General features: G+C 39.9%; 1 protein-coding gene across 11 annotated transcripts in view; it reads left to right on the forward strand.

Annotated features, from left to right (window-relative positions):
• Positions 1 to 20,160, forward strand: part of R3HDM2 (R3H domain containing 2) — a 152,471-nt gene that overhangs the window by 44,551 nt on the left and 87,760 nt on the right. The window lies entirely within an intron of this gene.

Below are 20,160 nucleotides of genomic sequence, written 5' to 3' on the forward strand. Positions count from 1 at the left end.
GTGGGATTCTCCCGGACCAGGGATCAAACCCTTGTCCCCTGCATTGGCAGGAGGATTCTTAACCACTACACCACCAGGGAAGTCCTTTTAATTTGTCTTTAAAGCAGTGGAAATATCTTTTGGTAAAGAAAAATTCAGCTTAGGGTTGTTGTTTTTTTAAATTTAATTTTGGCTGTGTTAGGTCTTTGTTGCTGTGCGCGGGCTTTCTCTAGTTGCGGCAAACGGGGGCTACTCTTCGTTACGGTGTGCGGGCTTCTCATTGCAGTGGCTTCTCTTGTTGCAGAGCATGGGCTCTAGGCGCGTGGGCTTCAGTAGTTGTGGCATGTGGGCTCAGTAGTTGTGGCTCACGGGCTCTAGAGTGCAGGCTCAGTAGTTGTGGTGCATGGGCTTAGTTGCTCTGCAGTGTGTGGGATCTTCCCGGACCAGGGCTCGAACCCGTGTCCCCTGCATTGGCAGGCAGATTCTTAACCACTGCACCACGAGGGAAGCCCCACCTTAGGGTTTTTAACCTTAAAGCTTTTTGAACTTTTTAGAAAGTAGATAAAAACTTTTGCAATAGTTTATATTTTTGAGTAAATATCTACAAAAGATAGATATCTATAATTGGGGAATTCTTAAGAGGTGATTAATATAGATAACAGAGGTTTTTTTGTTGATTTCATCACGCTTGAGATACTATTCACAAGTATTTTCAAGTTTAAGGAACCTTATTAGGGTTTCTTATAGGAGCTTTTTTTGGTGTATCTAAATGCTTGTTTACAGATTACATTAATTGTAGTACTTGCCAGAACTGGCAGGGTGTCTAGCACTACCGACTGAAGATCAGTCAGAAATGAAGATTGAGGGCTTCCCTGGTGGCGCAGTGGTTTAGAGTTCACCTGCCGATGCAGGGGACATGGGTTCGTGCCCCGGTCCGGGAAGATCCCACATGCCGCGGAGCAGCTGGGCCCGTGAGCCATGGCCGCTGAGCCTGCGCATCCGGAGCCTGTGCTCCGCAACGGGAGAGGCCACAGCGGTGAGAGTCCTGCGTACCGCAAAAAAAAAAAAAAAAAAAAAAAAATGAAGATTGAGCATCTCTGATATTATAATGTGGGTTAATGGAAGTTTCTTTTTTTTTAATTTAATTAATTAATTTATTTATTTGGCTGCATTGGGTCTTAGTTGCAGCGCCCAGGCTCTTCGTTGCAGCGCGCGGGCTTCTCTCTAGGTGTGGTGTGTAGGCTCCAGAGCGTGTGGGCTCAGTAGTTGTGGTGCATAGCCTTAGTTGCCCCGTGGCATATGGGATCTTAGTTCCCCGACCAGGGATCGAACCCATGTCCCCTGCATTGGCAGGCAGATTCTTAACTACTGGACCCCAGGGAAGTCCCCGTGGAAGTATTTTTGTTTAATTTTTAAAAATTTATTATTTTTGACTGCGTTAGGTCTTCGTTGCTGCATGTGGGCTTTTCTTTAGTTGCAGCGAGCAGGGGCTACTCTTCGTTGCGGTGTGTGGGCTTCTCACTGTGGTGGCTTCTCTTGTTGCAGAGCACAGGCTCTAGGCACGCAGGCTTCAGTAGTTGTGGCAAGTGGGCTCAGTAGTTGTGGCCCGTGGGCTCTAGAGCACAGGCTCAATAGTTGTGGTGCACAGGCTTAGTCATTCCGTGGCATGTGGGATCTTCCCGGACCAGGGCTCGAACCCATGTCCCTTGCATTGGCAGGCAGATTCTTAACCACTGCGCCACCCCGGAAGTCATGGAAGTATTTTTAAGTTTACAAAAATTCAAATTTATATGCTACTTTGAGTAGTTTTCCATGTTTAATGTTGCCAAGAGTTGCCTGTACACTCAGCAAGGTAAAGTAAAACCGCTCTATTACTACCTTATCAATTATTGAGTTGCCAGCATGTGTACATTGCCCTATCATATTTTTCAAAAAACAGCTTAATTGAGGCTTTTAATAATTGACATACAGTAAACTGTACATATTAAAACGTACAATTGGTTAAGTTTTGACATGTGTTCACTGTAAAACTGTCGCCCCAATCAAGACATAATGAAGGTCTCACGAGCCCCTCGCCCCCTCCCCCCTCCGGGCCCCAATACCTCGGACCCGCTCGGGAGGAGGGTCGGGCTGGGTCTCATCCCTCCCTGCCCCCAGGCTCCCACTCCCTGAGGAATTTCTACACCGGGGTGTCCCAGCCTGGCTGCGTGGAGCCCCCCTTCATCTCTGTCGGCAACGTGGACGACACGCAGTTCGTGCGGTTCGACAGCGACGCCCCGAATCTGAGGATGGAGCCGCGGGCGCCATGGGTGGAGCAGGAGGGGCCGGAGTATTGGAATCGGAACCCGAGGATCTACAAGCACCACCCACAGACTTTCCGAGTGAACCTGAACACCCTGCGCGGCTACTACAACCAGAGCGAGGCCGAATCTCTTCAGCCCACCGTCCTCATGGCATCATTGTTGGCCTGGTTCTCTTGGTGGTCGCTGGAGCTGTGATCTGGAGGAAGAAGCACTCAGGCGGCGACAGTGCCCAGGGCTGTGATGTTATCTTTCACCAATCCTAAAGGGCTGTTTCCTGGATTATTCTTTCCATCTTTTCCAAAGAACCAAAAACTGGAAAGGAACAAGGATTAAACCCTGGAAGTCCCAGTGCAGTGTGATCTGATCAGACCACACACCTGAGCAGACTACAGAGTTTTGGCACTGCGTCTAGACAGCACAGAGACCAGGGGGTCCTAAACTTTAATTTGCATAAGAATCATCGGGACATCTTGGTAAGATTCAGAAGGTCTGGAGTAGGGCATGGGATTCTGTATTATAACAAGGTTGGTGCTGATTCTGCGGACTTTCAGATCACATTTAGTAGCAAGAACGTAGACCAGGATTCCCACATGGCTGTGCACCAGCCTCACCTGTAGGGCTTGTTGAATAAGCAAGTCTTGGGCTCTGTGCCCAGCATTCTGAGATGGTGGGTCTGGGAAGAAGCCTGAGTATTTTGCAGCAATCCTTACAAGCAATCTTGGGATTTAGCTGATTAGGGAATGACTGAGGTCAGTGATCAGAGAGCGCTTAGGTTGGGGAGGAGCCTTAAATCCACACTTAAACCTTGTTTTTTCCTGGGAAGAAAAGGGCAAGTCGTATGCTGGAGACACATGTTGGTTCTTCTACCCTGGGGTATGTAGCCAGATGGAAGACTGACGAAGTGTTATCAGCTCAAGATAATGAAAATCTGTGAATCCTTGCTCTCTGAAACTATTCCCTGGATGGATTTCTCACTCATTCCTTGGTATAAACAATGGAATACAAAAAAAAAAAAAAAAAAAGACATAATGAACATATTTATCACCTCCACAAGTTTTCTTATCCCCATTTGTTATCCTTCTCCCAACTTCTGTGGTCTCCTGGCAACCACTGTCACTATAGAATAGTTTGCATTGTCTAGAATTTTATATAAAGGGAATCATAAGTGTATACTCTCATGCTTACTTATTTTTGGTTTGGCCTTTTTTATCAAGCTAAATATTTTGAGATTCATCTATGTTGTTGCATGTATCAATAGTTCATTCCTTTTTATTGCTGAGTACTGATCTTTTGTATAGGTATAACACAATTTGTTCATTCATTCACTTACTGATGGACATTTGGGTTTATTCTGGTTTTCAGCAGTTACAGATAAAGTTATGCCATGAATATTTGTATACAAATCTTTGTATGGACATATACTTTATTTTTCCCTCCAAGTTAATTTCTTTCTTTCTTTTTTTCTTTTTTTTTTGACGTGAATTCACGTAGCATACAATTAACAATTTTAAAGAGTACAGTTCATTGGTATTTAATATACTTACAGTGTTCTGCAATCACTAGCACTTTCTAGATCCAAAACTTTTTCATTATTCCATAAACCACCCCATGCCCATTAACTAATCATTCCCCATTCTCTCTTCCCCCCATCCCTTGGTAACTTCTAATCTGCTTTCTGTCTCTATGGATTTGCCTAGTCTGGATATATAATATAAAAGGAATGAGACAATATGTGAACTTTTGTGACTGGCTTCTTTCATTTGGCATAACGTTTTCATGGTTCATCCAAGTTTTAGCATGTATTAGTACTTTGTTCTTTTTTTTTGGGTGCGCCACGTGGCTTGCGGGATCTCAGTTCCCCCACCAGGAATTGAACCTGGGCCATGACAGTGAAAACCTGGAATCCTAACCACTAGGCCACCAGGCAACTCCCAGTACTTTGTTCTTTTTTATGGCTGAATAATATTCTGTTGTGTGGTGGATATATCACATTTTGTTTATCCATTCATCAGTTAGTGGACTTTTAGGTTGTTTCCACTTTGGGGTACTGTGAATAATGCTGCTATGAACAATTATGTACAAGTTTTTGTGTGGAAGTATGTTTTCATTTCTCTTGGCTATAAACCTAGAAGTCTAATTGCTAGATCATATATGGTAACTATGTTTAACTTTCTAAGGAACTGTCAAACTGCTTTCAAAGTGGTTGCATGAGTTTACATTCCCACCGACAATGTTTGAGAGTACCAATTTGTCTATCATCATCAAACGTCTTATTGTCTGTCTTTTTGAGTCCAGCCATCCTAGTGGGTGTAAAGTAGTATCTCATTATGGTTTTGATTTGCATTTTCCTGGTGACTAGTGATGTTGAGCATCTTCTCATGTACAAATTGGCCATTTGTATATCTTTTTTGGAAAAATGTATATTTATTTAAATCCTTTGCCTTTTAAAAAATTGGATAACTTGTCTTTATTGTTGAGTTGTAAGAGTTCTGGGTACAAGTTCCTTATCAGATGTATGCTTTGCAAATATTTCTTCCATGGGTTGTTTTTTCACTTTCTTGATGGTATTGTTTACAGACAAAAAGTTTTAAATTTGATTAAGTCCACTTGATCTATTTTTTTCTTTAAGAGTTTTATGGTCTTAGCTCTTACATTTAGGTCTGTGATCCATTTCGAGTTAATTTTTGTGTATGGTGTGAGGTATGGTTCCAACTTTTTCTTTTATGTATAGATATCCACTTGTCTCATTACTGCATGTTGAAAAGACTGTCTTTGGCCTATTTGATTGTCTTGGCACCCTTGTCAAAAATCAGTCGACCAGGGCTTCCCTGGTGGTGCAGTGGTTGAGAGTCCGCCTGCCGATGCAGGGGACACGGGTTCGTGCCCCGGTCTGGGAAGATCCCACATGCCGCGGAGCGGCTGGGCCTGTAAGCCATGGCCGCTGAGCCTGCGCAGCGGGAGAGGCCACAACAGTGAGAGGCCTGTGTAATGCAAAAAAAAAAAAAAAAATCAGTTGACTATAAATGTAAGGATTTATTTCTGGACTTTCAATGCTATTCCACTATAATATTGTTTTGATTACTATAGCTTTGTGTAGTTAGTTGAACTCGGGAAATGTGAGTCTTCCAATTTTGTTGTTCTTTTTTAAGATTATGTTGTTTACTCTAGGTCCCTTGCATTTCCATGTGAATTTTAGGATCAGTTTGTCATTTTATGCAAAAAAAAAAAAAAAAGCCAGCCAGGATTTTGATAGAGATTGCTTTGAATCTGTAGATCAGTTTTGGGAGTGTTACCATCTTAGCAGTAAGTCTTCCAGTTGATGCACATAGGATGGATTTACTCTTATTTATATATTATTTCATTTCTATCAATAATAGTTCGTGATTTTCAATATACAAGTTACATTTTTTTAACCCTACCCCATTACACTTCTTTTGTTAAATTTATAACTAAGTATTATTTTTGTTACTATTGTAAATTTTTCCCCCCTTAACTTCACTTTTGAGTTGTTCATTGCTTGTGTATAGAAATACAATCGATTTTTGTATATTGACCTTGTATCTTGCAACCTTGTTGAACTTTTTTATTAGTTTTTAATGGATTCCTTAGGATTGTCTAGATACAAGATCTTGTCATCTGCAAATAGAGATCGTTTTTACTTCTTCTTTTCCAGTCTGGATGCCTTTTCTTTCTTCTTAGTGCTTCATTGCCTTAGCTAGAACCTCCAGTGCAAAAGTTTATGTCTTTGTCTTGTTACTGAGCTTAGAATAAATGCATTCAGTCTTTAAGTAGGATGTTATTTATGGGGTTTTGCAGATTCCTTTTATGAAATTGAGTTATTTGCTTAGTGGTCCTGGGGATTACAATTGACATCTTAATTTATAACAATGTAGTTTAATTTAATACCAACTCAGTTACAGTTGTGTGCAAAACTTTGTGCCTGTATAGCTCTTTCCCTCTTCTCTTTTTTGTTCTATTATGTACAAATTACATCTTTTTACATTGTGTGCCCATCAACACAGGTTTATAATCATAGTTTTATTTAGTTGTCTTTTTTTTTTTTTTTTTTTTAAATTGCGGTACGCGGGCCTCTCACTGTTGTGGCCTCTCCCGTTGTGGAGCACAGGCTCCAGACGCGCAGGCTCAGTGGCCATGGCTCACGGGCCCAGCCGCTCCGCGGCATGTGGGATCCTCCCAGACCGGGGCACGAACCCATATCCCCTGCATCGGCAGGCGGACTCTCAACCACTGCGCCACCTGGGAGGCCCCTAAAATTAATTTATTTTATTTGTTTATTTTTGGCTGCATTGTGTCTTTGTTGCTGCACACAGATTTTCTCTAGTTGCAGTGAGCGGAGGCTACTCTTTGTTGCAGTGCGCCAGCTTCTCATTGCAGTGGCTTCTCTTGTTGCAGAGCACAGGCTCTAGGCTCTCAGGCTTCAGTAGTTGTGGCATGCGGGCTCAGTAGTTGTGGCTCATGGGCTCTAGAGCACAGGCTCAGTAGTTGTGGTGCACGGGCTTAGTTGCTTCACGGCATGTGGGATCTTCCTGGACCAGGGCTCGAGCCCATGTTCCCTGCATTGGCAGGCAGACTCTTAACCACTGCACCACCAGGGAAGCCCCTTCTCTGGCTACTTTTTTTTTTTTTTTTTTTTTGCGGTATGCGGGCCTCTCACTGTTGTGGCTTCTCCCGTTGTGGAGCACAGGCTCCGGACGTGCAGGCTCAGTGGCCATGGCTCACGGGACCTGCTGCTCCGTGGCATGTGGGATCTTCCCGGGCCGGGGCACGAACCCGTGTCCCCTGCATCGGCAGGTGGACTCTCAACCACTGCGCCACCAGGGAAGCCCCATCTCTGGCTACTTTTAAGATTTACTCTGTATTACTCGTTTTAGGTAGTTTGGTAATAAGGTGCTTTGTTCTTTGAGCTTCTTGGATCTGTGTATTTATAGTTTTATTCCAATTTGGAAACTTTTAAGTTATTGTTTCTGTAATACATTTTTCCTCTCTCTTCTTTGGAGATACCACTGACACATATATTAGGTAATTTGAAATTATTCCACAGTTCACTAGTAATTTGTTCATTTTATTTAGTTTTTTCCCCTGATGTATTCTGTTGCAATTTCTAATCTGCTGTTAGTCTTACATGGTGTAGTTTTATCTCTTAACATATCAGAGATTTTTTTACTTCTTCTAACATGCCTACTTTTTCCTTTAGATTTTTGCATATATGGAATACAGTTATAATAACTTTCTAAATATTTTTCTTTACTATTTCTATAATCTGATTGTTTCTCAGTCATTTATCTTAACTTTTCATTATGAAATAAGTATAATTTATAAGAAGTTGCATGTTCCATATATATATATATTTTTTGGTACGCCGACCTCTCACTGTCGTGGCCTCTCCCGTTGCGGAGCACAGGCTCCAGACACGCAGGCTCAGCGGCCATGGCTCACGGGCCTAGCCGCTCTGCGGCATGTGGGATCTTCCCGGACCAGGGCATGAACCCGTGTCCCCTGCATCAGCAGGTGGACTCCCAACCACTGAGCCACCAGGGAAGCCCCTTCCATGTGTTTTTCATCCATTTTCTCCCAGTGGTAAGGCTTGTATAATTATAGGACAATATCAGAACTAGGAAATTGATATTGGTACAGTCTTCAGAGTTTATTCATATCTGACCAGTTTTACATCTACTTCCGTGTGTGTGTGTGTGTGTATGTGTTTGTGTGTGTGTGTGTGTGTGTGTGTGTGTAGTTCTATGGTATTTCGTCATGTGTGAATTTGTATATCTGCAGCCACCATCAAAGTACAGAACAGTTCTATTCAAACAAGAATTTTTCCTGTTGCCCTTTTTTTTCTTTTGGCTGCACCACGCAGCATCTGGGATCTTAGTTCCCCGACCAAGGATCAAACCTGTGCCCCCTGCATTGGGAGCATGGAGTCTTAACCACTGGACCACCAGCGAAGTCCTTGTTGCCCTTTTATAACCACTCCTATCCTACCTCCCTCCACCCCACTCATAAACTTGTAACCCTGGCAACCACTAATCTGTTCTCTATCTCTATAATATTGTCATTTCAAAATGTTATTTAAATGGAATCGTACAGTATATAACCCTTTAAGGTTGCCCTTTTTTTGCCCCCACTCAGCATAATTCCCTTGAGGTCCATATAAGTTGTATATGTGTGTGTGTATCAATAGTTTGTACCCTTTTATTGCTGAGTAGTGTTCCATAGTATGGCTATCCCAAGTCTGTTTAAGCATTCACCTGTTGAAGGACTTCTGTATTGGTTCCAGTTTTGGGCTATTATGAATAAAGCTACTGTGAACATTCACATACAGGTTTTTGTGTAAACATAAGTTTTTGTTTCTCTGGAATAAAGGTCCAAGAGTGCAGTTGCTGGGTGGCATGGTAATTGAATATTTCATTTTATAAGAAACTGCCAGACTTTCTTCTATCACGGCTTTGCCATGTTACATTCCTACCAGCTATGTATGAGTGATTTAGTTTCTTTGCATTCTTGCCAACATTTGGTATTGAGAGTTTTTTTGTTTTGTTTCGGTTTTTTTGGCCATGCTGTGCAGCTTGTGGGATTTTAGATCCCTGACCAGTGAATGAACCCAGGCCCTTGGCAGTGAGAGCACGGAATCCTAACCACTGGACCACCAGGGAATTCCAAACAGTATTTTTTATTTTAGCCATTATGATAGATGTGCAGTGATATCTCATTGTGGTTTTAATTTGTATTTCTCTAATGGCTAATGATTTTGAATATGTCTGTTCATGTCTTTTGCCCATTTTATTTTTTTAAAATAATTAATTAATTAATTAATTTTTGGCTGCGTTGGGTCTTCGTTGCTGCATGGGCTTTCTCTAGTTGTGGCACGGGCTTTCTCTAGTTGCAGCAAGCAGGGGCTACTCTTTACTGTGGTGTGCGGGCTCCTTCTCATTGTGGTGACTTCTCTTGTTGCGGAGCACCGGCTCTAGGCGCGCACGCATGCTCAGTAGTTGTGGTGCATGGGCTTAGTTGCTCTGCGGCATATGGGATCTTCCCGGACCAGGGCTCGAACCCATGTCCCCTGCATTGACAGGTGGATTCTTCACCACTGCGCCACCAGGGAAGCTGCCCTGCTTATTTTCTATTTGGATTGTTTGTTTCTTTACTGTTGAGTTTTGAGAATTCTTTATATATACTGTATACAAGTCTTTTGTTGGATATGTGGTTTGCAGATATTTCTCCAATCTGTGGCTTACTCTCTTCTATGAGCTCTAGACTCCTTTGCTCTCTCAGACTTTGACTCCTGTGTTCTCCACTTAGGGAGCATGTTGGAGCATGCCTAGGTTCCCCTTAGACTCCCTCTTTTGACATTTCTTGGAAACTCTCCCTAGGCATTAAACTTGGGTAATCATAGAGCTTACCTTATTTGTTTCCCATCTCTGGGGAATCATTGTCCTTCATTGCCTGTTGTCCAGTGTCTTAAACACCAGTGTTTCACACATTTGTCTGGTTTTTTATTGTTTCTTCCAAGAAGATAAATATCATCCCTGTTATTCCAAGTTAGTCAGAAGTGAGATCCCCACCCCAACCCCCAGAGTTTTCAATAACATTAGAAACATCCACTGTTATTAACTACTGTCCCAAAATTCCTTCCTTTTTAAGTTGTTTTAAAAAAAAGGGTGGGGTGGGGTGAGGTGGGAATGGAGGCTAAATATAACTCAGACAAAGAGACACTTCTGATGTCCTTCAGTGTCTCTTGAAGCCCAGCTGCTTTCGGAAGTTTGCAAATCAATCAGATAGATAAAGGCTTAGAGCTAGAAATAGGTCAGCTACCATAGCACACAATGATGGTGGGAAAAGATTTTTGTGACAGCTTGTGTGTGATAATATATCCTTTCTTGTTCAGGATTCTCTTTGAATGTAATGCTAGATTCTGGGTGTTTTCAAATGCCTTTTCTCTATTCTTATCCTTATAGTCCTTTCCTTAAAAGAATAACCATATTTTTAAAATTACATTTTCCTTTATTTAAAGGGTAGAGTTAACCAGTTAAAGCAGCCTTTTCCAGCCTAGGTACATCTAGCTAGGTAATTCTCCTTTGACCTTTATTATTAGTTTTGGAGCTTATCTCAGAGTTAATGGTGATTTAATATGTATACAAGCGTTTCTTAAAGATTTCTCTCTGCATTTCAAAGCTGTGCTTATCTATGTAAAAATTCAGAGAGATAAGTATTGCCACAGGATCACTTGGCTAGTAGCTATCAAACACTTGAAGAAAATATTTCTTTGGAGTTACTTTGTGGAATTAGGACACATTTCAGTAATTAGGTAACTGAGCTCTGGGAATCTGCTAGAGCCACCTTTAGAATAGAGCTGCCTCTGCTTATGCTAGTCTCATCAGGAAAGTTTTATTTCTATTCCCAGTCTATTGTTTCTGCTGATGAACAATGGCATAGCTTGGTATATTATTAGTCAGCTGTTTTTCAGCAGTGTGTATTATGATGCCTCGCACAGAATGGTTACTCACAGAGTATTTGTTGCATGAATGAATGAATGTCTTTTCCTTGAGTCACTGCTTCAGTCAGTTCCCTTCATATATTTCATCCAGGATCTTTCTTTTCTTTCCATCTCTATCATTTTGGTCATTTTTTTGTTTGCGTTTCCTCCAGAGGGTGAACAAAGAAGGCAAAGAAGATGAACCTGAAATCATTTCATTCTTTATGAGTAACTCGGATAAGAAAAAAGTATTGTATGAGAAGAAATTGAAACTCCTGGCTAAAATGAGAGTTTTGAGTTAATACTGGATTTCATTTATCTTTTCTGTCTTTCCCTGGCATTACTAATGATGGATTGATGTTTTGCTTTTCTTCAAAGCCCTGAACAGCTTTCTCTTTAATTATAGCTAGTGATATGCTCCTTTAGTTTTCATTTCTAATTTTTCTTACTTTTCCTCTGTATGGAGTTCTCTTCCTCTTCTTTATTCCTTAAATATTGGTGTGTCCTGAGGCCTGTGCTCACCTCTCTAGTCTTTTGTGCCGTTAATCTGACACTGTTCTCACCATGCACTCTCCTTTTAAAGTACAAGGTTTCGACTTCTGTCACAGTTTGGTGGTCTAGATATCCAGTTCCATCAGTGTAACTGCCTGTTGGGCACTTTGATTATGTCAGCTTGTGGGCACATCACATTTACCATGTTTTAAACAGAACTTTATCTTTTTTTCTTCCAAACTGGTTTCTCCTTCAGTATTCGTATCTCAGTGGTGGAAATGTCTACCCCAATTGTTCTTAAACTTTTTGGTATCATAATCTCTTTGTACTCTTAGAAGTTACTGAGGCCTCCAAAAGAGCTTTTGTTTTATGTAGGTTATAACTATCAATGTTAATGTATTAGAAATTAAAACTGAGAAATTTAAAAAACATTCATTCATTTAAAAATGATAATAAATCCATTACATGTTAACGTAAAAGTGAGTTTAAAAAAATTTTTTTCCCGTAACAACAGCAACAAAATTTATGAGAAATGTGTCATTGTTTTTAATTTTTGCAAATAATTTAGTGTTGGGGTTAACAGAATACAGATGAATTCTTGTATCTGCCTTTCATTCAATTAGTTGTGATATTACATGTCATGTAGCTTCTGGAAAATGCTCTTGTGTATCTTTGAGGGCATAAGAGTGAAAAGGGTGAATAAGGTCTTAACGTTATTATAAAAATGGTTTTGACCTTGCGTATCCCATGAAAAAGTCTTGGAACTTCCCAGGGGTCCCAGGCCACACTTTGGTAACTCCTTTTCTCTCTGGTTGCCTGAGTGTTCTCTTAGACTTCTCTTCTCCCAACCATCACACATATCTCCTGTGTCACCAAGTCTTAATGATTCTACCTCCTTAATGCCTCTTGGGTCAGAGTCCCCTCATTCTACAGCCAGAATGCTTATCTCATCTTTTCCCTACTTTGTATCTCTGCTTCTATTTTATCTTCTTTCTAACCCATCCACATTGTAGCAAAAGTAATCTTTCTAAAATAGAAATATGATCATATAACTACTTTCTGAAAGTCCTTTACAAGTTTCCCATTGCTTTAGTTAGTACACAAGATGTTTTATGATCCTGTTTCCACTAACCTCTAGCTTCTTCTCCATTATACTATAGCTTTCTTTACGCAATACTTGCAGTTCTGAGAAAGCATCATGGTGACCCATACATCTGTGTTAATGATACTGTTGGGTTCACACTATGTTCCTGGCACTGTTCTAAGTACTTTACATATATTATCTCATTTAATCTTTACACAGTCTTCCAAAAGAAGTACTTTTACCATTTTATTTTGTAGATGAGGAAACTGGGATTTAAAGAGATGAAGTAACTTTCCTCAACTCATCCACTTGTTGAATATGGAATCTAAGTCTGTTTCTCCACTTCTCTATTTGGCTAAATACTGTTTGTCCTTGAGGATTATTAGGCTTAAGCATCCCCTCCTTCTGGAAGCCTTTCCTCCAGTGTGATTTAGATGACTGTTCCTTCTATTTCCATTTAACCTTGTGAGCAGCTCTAGCTAGCATTTAACATATTAGAATTTACTTATTTGTCTCCTGCACCATTGATTTTCCTGGTAGGTACAAGAAGAGAACTTCATTCCTCTGGCACAGGAAAATTAGTCTGCATCCCAGAATATTTATTTCTAAAAGGAAAATGCATGTTGAGGGCCTTAAAACCTAATGTCACTCTGGACCTACTTATTCTGTTCATTCTATGTAAGCAAAGCCCTCAGTTTCAGAGAAACTATAAAACAGATAATAATACTTCTATATTAATTCTTCCAAATTTAAAAAATAGTATCCCTGATCTTGTATTGGTTTAGAGGAGACTAAATAACAACAACAAAATAATAGCTAACATTTATTTAAAATATTTTCCATGTATCTAAGCATTTTACCTGTATATTAACTCACTTTAATATTTACAACCCCATGAGATAGTTATTATTAACCTTTGTTTTACAGATAAGGGAAACTGAGGCACCAAGAGGTTAAGTAACTTAGCCAAGATCACACAGCTTGTAAGTGGCAGGTGGGGAAATCAAATCTCTAAAAACTATACTGTGCAGAATACTGAATCTTTTTTACCCAGGATCCCATATTTATAGTCTTTGTTAGGATAAAGGTAAGTGAGGATTAGAGGTAAAATTATATGGCACAACTCTAGTGTTGTCATCTTATAGAAAAAGATGATTTACTATAGATTTTTAAAAATATGTTTTCTTTTAAAACACCATCTTTTTAGTACAAATGAAAGGATCTTTCAATGTTATCATTATTACAAAATTAATATCATAGTTCTGAGCTTTCTGCCCAATGAATTCCTACTTTCCCAGTGAATAATAGCAACAAAAACTTTCACATTTTAGTTGAGACTTAGGAAGCTGATAATCATTTTTATTCTCCTAGCAAGTTACATTGGTTACTTCCAGAATCCTGTTTTCTTTGTTAGATACATCTGCCCTCCCCCCATCCCTTAAGCATTGCTGTGGATGTTTAATTTTGAGAATGCTAATTAGCTTTAGTAATTACACACCTTGAGGCATGTCTAGACATTTATAGCTTTGTATTTTTAGTCTAGAATAGGATGTGTTGGAGCTTTTTGGCTTTTGTGTCTTTCTTTTTTTTTTAAAGAAAGCTTTGAATTTAGTTTAGGGAGGAGTTACGTTAATCTAAGTTCAGTCATGGAATTTAGGGCTATTGCGAGTTTCTTTAGCCAGTATCCAGGAATATCATACTTGTCTTTTGCTAATAGTATTTTGAAGTCACCAAAAGTAGTTTTTCTTTAAGGTGATGCTTTATGTTGTAGATGGAATCAGACCAATGTGGAGGATATGATTTTATTAAAATAAGCACCCAGCCTAGTTTGGGGATTTGTGTGAATCAGAAAGCACAGCCACAACAGGTCCCCCTTGTTGACACACTTTTAATTTTCAGTTATGCAGGATATGCTGCTGAGGTATCTTTTTACCAGCCATCATTCTGTCTGTCTATCTGAAAGTGTTATGTATGTTTTCAAAGTTGTTTCAATCTGTTTCAGAATAGAAGATTATATACTTCTGCTACAATGTTCTAACCCTTCGTTTGAAAATGAGCATTCATCAGAGAGATAAATGGATTGATTTAAGAAAATTTAAAAACCATAATAATGTTTTTGAGAACATGATGGGGTGTAGGATATGGTTTGTAGACTGGCTTTGAAGCTCTTAAGAGTTGATAGGATCGACCTATGCCAGATTCAGTGGGGTTGTGGATAAAAGCGTGAGAGACATGCAGAAAGGTGCCTTTTCCCTAACCTGCTCTTTTGGATATCTTTCTATTATATCCCATCATACTTGGAGCCTAAAACAAGAGCTTCAGTATAATTTAGTTAATTGAATTATCCTCTCTGGTAGGATTATGTGTGAAATTACTGAGTATTATTAGTATCTCTGTGCAGGCAGGTAAGGAATCAAAGTTGAAGAGAGCAAAAATGTCCTTACATTAAAGACATACTCTAATGTTTCAGTTAATTTCATTTTTAAGGAAACTGTTCTGAAATTAGAGGGAGCAGCTAAGTGAAGTAGCCATATATAAATAATTCACTTTCTGGTTATACCAGGCTTGCTTATATATGGTATTGATGTTGGGGTATCAGATAACCACTCCATACTTGCTTTTTGTAGTTAATGGTTTATTAACAATGGTTTATTCGTTGTGCCAGGAACTATCTGAGAGTAAGGGATATAGCAATGAAAAGAAAAGGAAAAATCCCTGCCCTTAAAGATCTTACATTTTTTCCCTGTTTTATCGAGGCACAATTGACATATAGCTCTGTATAAATTTAAGGTTGTACTGCACAATGACTTGACACATATATTGAGAAATGATCACCACAATAAGTTTTGTTAGCATTCATCTCCCTGCGTAGTTAGAAAAATGGAGCTTACATTTTAGTGGGAGAAATGGTTATAAGAAAAATAATCAATGCCATCAGACTTCCATGGAATTAATGCAGAATTCCTTAAAATGAGACTTACAGATGGCTGTGTTTCGGTTGTAGTTTCTCGGAAATTAGCTCTACTTCTTTGTCCTTTCAGTACCTACATTGCCCATACTAGGGAGAAGAGTGATAGAAGACCATATAATAAATAATAGTTTCAGTTTGTCACAGATTTGCTGTGCATCAGGCACCCTGAAAAATAATTTTGAACATTATTTAATTGCATTAAAATCCTGTGAAGGAGATTTTAACTTGCTTATTTTACAGGTCAGTAAAGTGAGGCTTACAGAGGTGATAACTGCTCTGAGATCACATAGCTGGTGTGTGATATAGCTAGACAGACCTGCTCCTAACAGTTTTAAGTCCCAGGGCAAAAGCATGAATGGAAGCACATATTCCATGTGTCTAGGTATTTAAGTTATAAAACAGGATTTTAAAAACAACTGTTAGAAAAAAATTCTTTCCTCCTGCTTAGATATATTTTCATAATGACCTAGAAGGCCACAATTCCTGGACTCCCCAAAGTTCTGAGATAGGATGGGATAGTACAGGGATACCCTCTAGGTCTAGTCTCCATCTACACCCCTCTCATTATCTGTCCCTTGCCCACCATTCAGACCATGCAATGTGAACAACAATGAGTACTGCCTGTCGAAAACAGAGTTTGAGAAGAGATCCACTGAAGGCCCTGGAAGTGAGCTTGGGACTTCTTGGGCGGGGCATTCTAGAATCCAGAGAATATAGTTGCGTGTGACAGAGTCGGGGGCTTCAGGTACGTATGGCCCCTTGGTCCCATGAACATCTTACCCTGAGGGGATAGACAGGTCAGAAGAGTGTCAGAGTGGATCTGTCTAAAGTACAAGACCCAGAATAGGCTTTCTTTACCACAGCCAAGGGTGGTACTAGCACCAGGACTCAAACCCAGGTACATTTGACCATACTGTCCTTTGTCAACAGTAAGAAAATGTGGATTTACAGAGAAAGGACGTGATGGCTTACTGTCTGCTGAGTGGAGCAGGGATGGAAAACAGCTAGTCTGACTATGTTATGTCATGCTTGGAGAAGTGCTTCAGATGGATCATGTTTTCAGTGAGCCAGTCTGTTTCTCCTTTGAAAATACTATTTAGTGTTTACTCTTAGACACTAGAGAATTTAAGAATTGAAAAAAGGGGGGGCTTCCCTGGTGGCGCAGTGGTTGAGAGTCCGCCTGCCGATGCAGGGGACACGAGTTCGTGCCCCAGTCCGGGAGGATCCCACATGCCGCAGAGCAGCTGGGCGTGTGAGCCATGGCCGCTGAGCCTGTGCGTCCGGAGCCTGTGCTCCGCAACGGGAGAGGCCACAACAGTGAGAGGCCCGCGTACCACAAAAAAAAAAAAAAAAAGAAAAGAAAAAAGGGGACTTCCCCGGCCCTCCAGTGGTTAGGACTCCACACTTCCACTGCAGGGGGCATGGGTTCGATCCCTGGTCAGGGAACTAGGATCCCACATGCCGCAAGGCCAAAAAAAAAAAAACAGAAAAGAATTGAAACAAACAAACAAACTTCATCTGTTCCAAGTGCATTCTGGTCTTTCTGTAGTTTAAGTTGAATGGCACAGTTATGAAGAGACATATACAATTTTTCTTCTAAAGATGGGTGAGGCAGAAGCATATTGGTCTGTTTATGTTTTGGGCTGGAATTTACACTGAACAAGAATTTCTTCAGTACTGTTTGTTTTGCTTAGTTAGAATGAAGCATTTATAAAAGGACTAGATTATGGTTTCTGTTGTATTTTATATCATACGTTAAAGGTAGATTAGGCATCATTACATAGTCTTAAAATTTTCAGTTGTCTGAAATTGATCTCAGAATTAGGAAGAGAGTGATGTATATTTTGGTGGCTGTGAGGAAATGAAGTTTGGATGTAGAATGTTATATTTTCATCACACAGATTGTTCATTTTGTGGAATACATCTGGGTTCTGATCATTCTTATAGTCCTCAGGACACCAGTTTTAAGGATGACTGTCCAGCCATACTATTCATCAGACCCCATACTTGAAGCATTCTTGAGTAGGTTGAAACCTGCACAATCCACAGGAACCCATGACCTTGGACTATCCTCATCTAATTATAAATTTGTCGTTTTTTTTTTTTGTCCGCGGGATCTTAGTTCCCCCACCAGTGATGGAACCCAGGGCCTCAGTAGTGAAAGTGCTGTGTCCTAACCACTGGACCGCCAGGGAAGTCCCAAATTCATCGATTTTATCAGACTTGGAGTTTAATTTAAATATGGAAAGAACATAATCATGGCTTCTGTTCAGTTTTCAAGGTACCCTTTTTGTTGACAGGTGAGAATCTTATGTTTGCATGTGTTGCGTAATCAGCTCTGTTAGGGGTGGAAAATTGAATAGTAAAATCTTGAGTGCTATGTACCCTCAATGCTAGAAGCATAATTAGTAAGTCTAAATTGATGTTAGACCTAGAATATAGTGGTGTGAAAAATAGAATTTTAACCCCCCTTATAATTTTTTTCTAAAAAACATGTCTTCCCTATGTCATTTGGATTTGCTTTTTGTATGATACTTACTGTTGCCAAATAGTACTATTGTTTATTACCTTTCTTGTTACCAAATTTGCCAAGTTCCTGAAAAATACTTGTTTTTTGAAAAAACAAATTAGAATTCTGGATCTGTTTTGAGTGACAGTTTCAGCAGCATCCTGTATTGCAAAGGGCTTGGGAATTTGTTGACATACATCTATTTTCTCTGACTCCCAACTCCTCCATTTAGGCTTTATAGTCTATTTTTAAGTCTTGCTGCTGTGCTCTGTATTGCGGGAGATCTTTTCCTGAATTATTTGTCATTGTTTGGAGTTGAATGGAGCAGTATGTTTTTTCACCACTGCTCATTAGAACCCATGTGTCTGTCTTCAACTTGGTTGACAGATTTGGTTCATGTTAAATCCCACTGGTCCATCCTCTCAAGGCTGCAAGGCAGTGTGGGAACAGGCCACAATCTGTGATACATTGTAAGATCATTCAGGCTTTTAGATTATTGTTATTTTGTTTTGGCAGCAGTGGGAAAGATAGAAGGTATGCAAAGTTCTTTCTTTAGTCTCTGCTCAAAGGTAGAGATTGTTATGCTGATTTTTGTGATGAAGCTTGTTTTATGTTTTTATAGTTGTATTTTCAGGCAAGATGAGGGAGGAATGCCTATAAGAAGCACAGCATTAAATCAAGATTCAAGTTTAGTTATAAATATGACCCAGATACTTAGGGCACTTTGAAATTCTCTGGTCTTGGGGTATGGGTTTTGGGGAATTTGTTTATTTTGTTTGGGAATATTTCTTCTCATTGCCTATTCTTTCACCGTCTTACAGATTGTAGGCTTGGAAAAAGGATGGCAAATCTAAGAGTGAGGCAATTATTTTGAATACTTCTTCCCTTTTCTATTTTCCAGTGCATCAGAACTGATGTTTCTCTTTTGTCTCCATCCAGTGTTTTCTCCTGCATCTTTTTTTTTCTCTGATGTATGAGCACACTACTATATGTATATTCTTTACTTTTAAAAATGTTTTCCCCTTTCATATCATTGTAGGCAGAAGTAGGTGGCTGTCACTCACCTGGGCAGAAGAGTAATCTTGTTTATCCTCACTGCCCTGTTGTCCATCTCTGAGTTTGCTTGTACCTTTTTAAAAAAAGTAATGGTATAGATTTGGTTCCCATTCTTGGAGTAATGATGAAATGCTTTTATATTTTGAACCAGAACAAGCATTTTGGCCTTCTGTTGCTGCTTTTGGTCAGTGCTACTGGCTGAGAAACTGGTATCTCACTGCTCAGTGATTCCAGTTTTTATCATTATCATTTCACTACCCTGTGATAGTGGTTCTCAGTTGCATAAATCCCACATATCTCAGCAGGACCTAAGGACAGCCCCACTCACTGACTGTTTTCCTGACATTTCACTAAACTCCTTTCTTTGGACTGTGTCAGCCAAGTTGAACTAAACTAAATTTACTGTCCTTCGCCTTGTGCTTTTGCTCTCCTCCAAGTTATCCTGACTCTCTTCTTTAGCATTACATTTCCATGATTTCTTGAAAAATCTAGTGCAAAACTATGTTCTTTAGGAAACTTTCCATGGTTCAAACTACCCAACTCTTACTAATTTGTATGTACTCCTAGTTTTTGTAGTTATTGGGGCTTCTATTTTCAAGTTACTGATGATGTAAAGTATAGTCCCTGAACTCCAGGAGGTCTAATCTTAGGGGGGAATCAGAGATGAATGGACTTATTTTTCTAATTATTTTGAATTCTTTTGGTTTTAAATTTCACATACATATTTTTAAATTCCAGATTTCAATTGTAAGAGCAAGAGCAAGTGTCTTGTTTTCCATAGAAGAAATCTGATGAACTGTTCCTACTGCTCTCAGCATGTAGTAGACAGCCACCTGCCTTAACATGAGGCAATCTCATTGGATAATAGTATCAATATAGGAAAAGAGGGATCCTAAGTATTGGATATTCTCTCTTTTGTATCTTTTTTTTTTTTTTTTTTCTTGTACGTGGGCCTCTCACTGTTGTGGCCTCTCCCGTTGTGGAGCACAGGCTCCGGACACGCAGGCTCAGCAGCCATGGCTCACGGGCCCAGCCGCTCTGCGGCATGTGGGATCCTCCCGGACCGGGGCGCGAACCCGTGTCCCCTGCATCAGCAGGCGGACTCCCAACCACTGCACCACCAGGGAAGCCCTTTTGTATCTTTTATAATGGTAAGAATACATAAGACTTTACAGTCTTACTTGGAATTATATTTTGGAGACTTAAATGACACAGATTACAGACTGCATGTCCAAAAGACATGCTTGGTTTCTGAAATAGCCATCCAAGTTT

Source organism: Mesoplodon densirostris, chromosome 11 (genome assembly GCF_025265405.1).
Source record: "Mesoplodon densirostris isolate mMesDen1 chromosome 11, mMesDen1 primary haplotype, whole genome shotgun sequence".
Taxonomy (NCBI): Eukaryota; Metazoa; Chordata; class Mammalia; order Artiodactyla; family Ziphiidae; genus Mesoplodon; species Mesoplodon densirostris.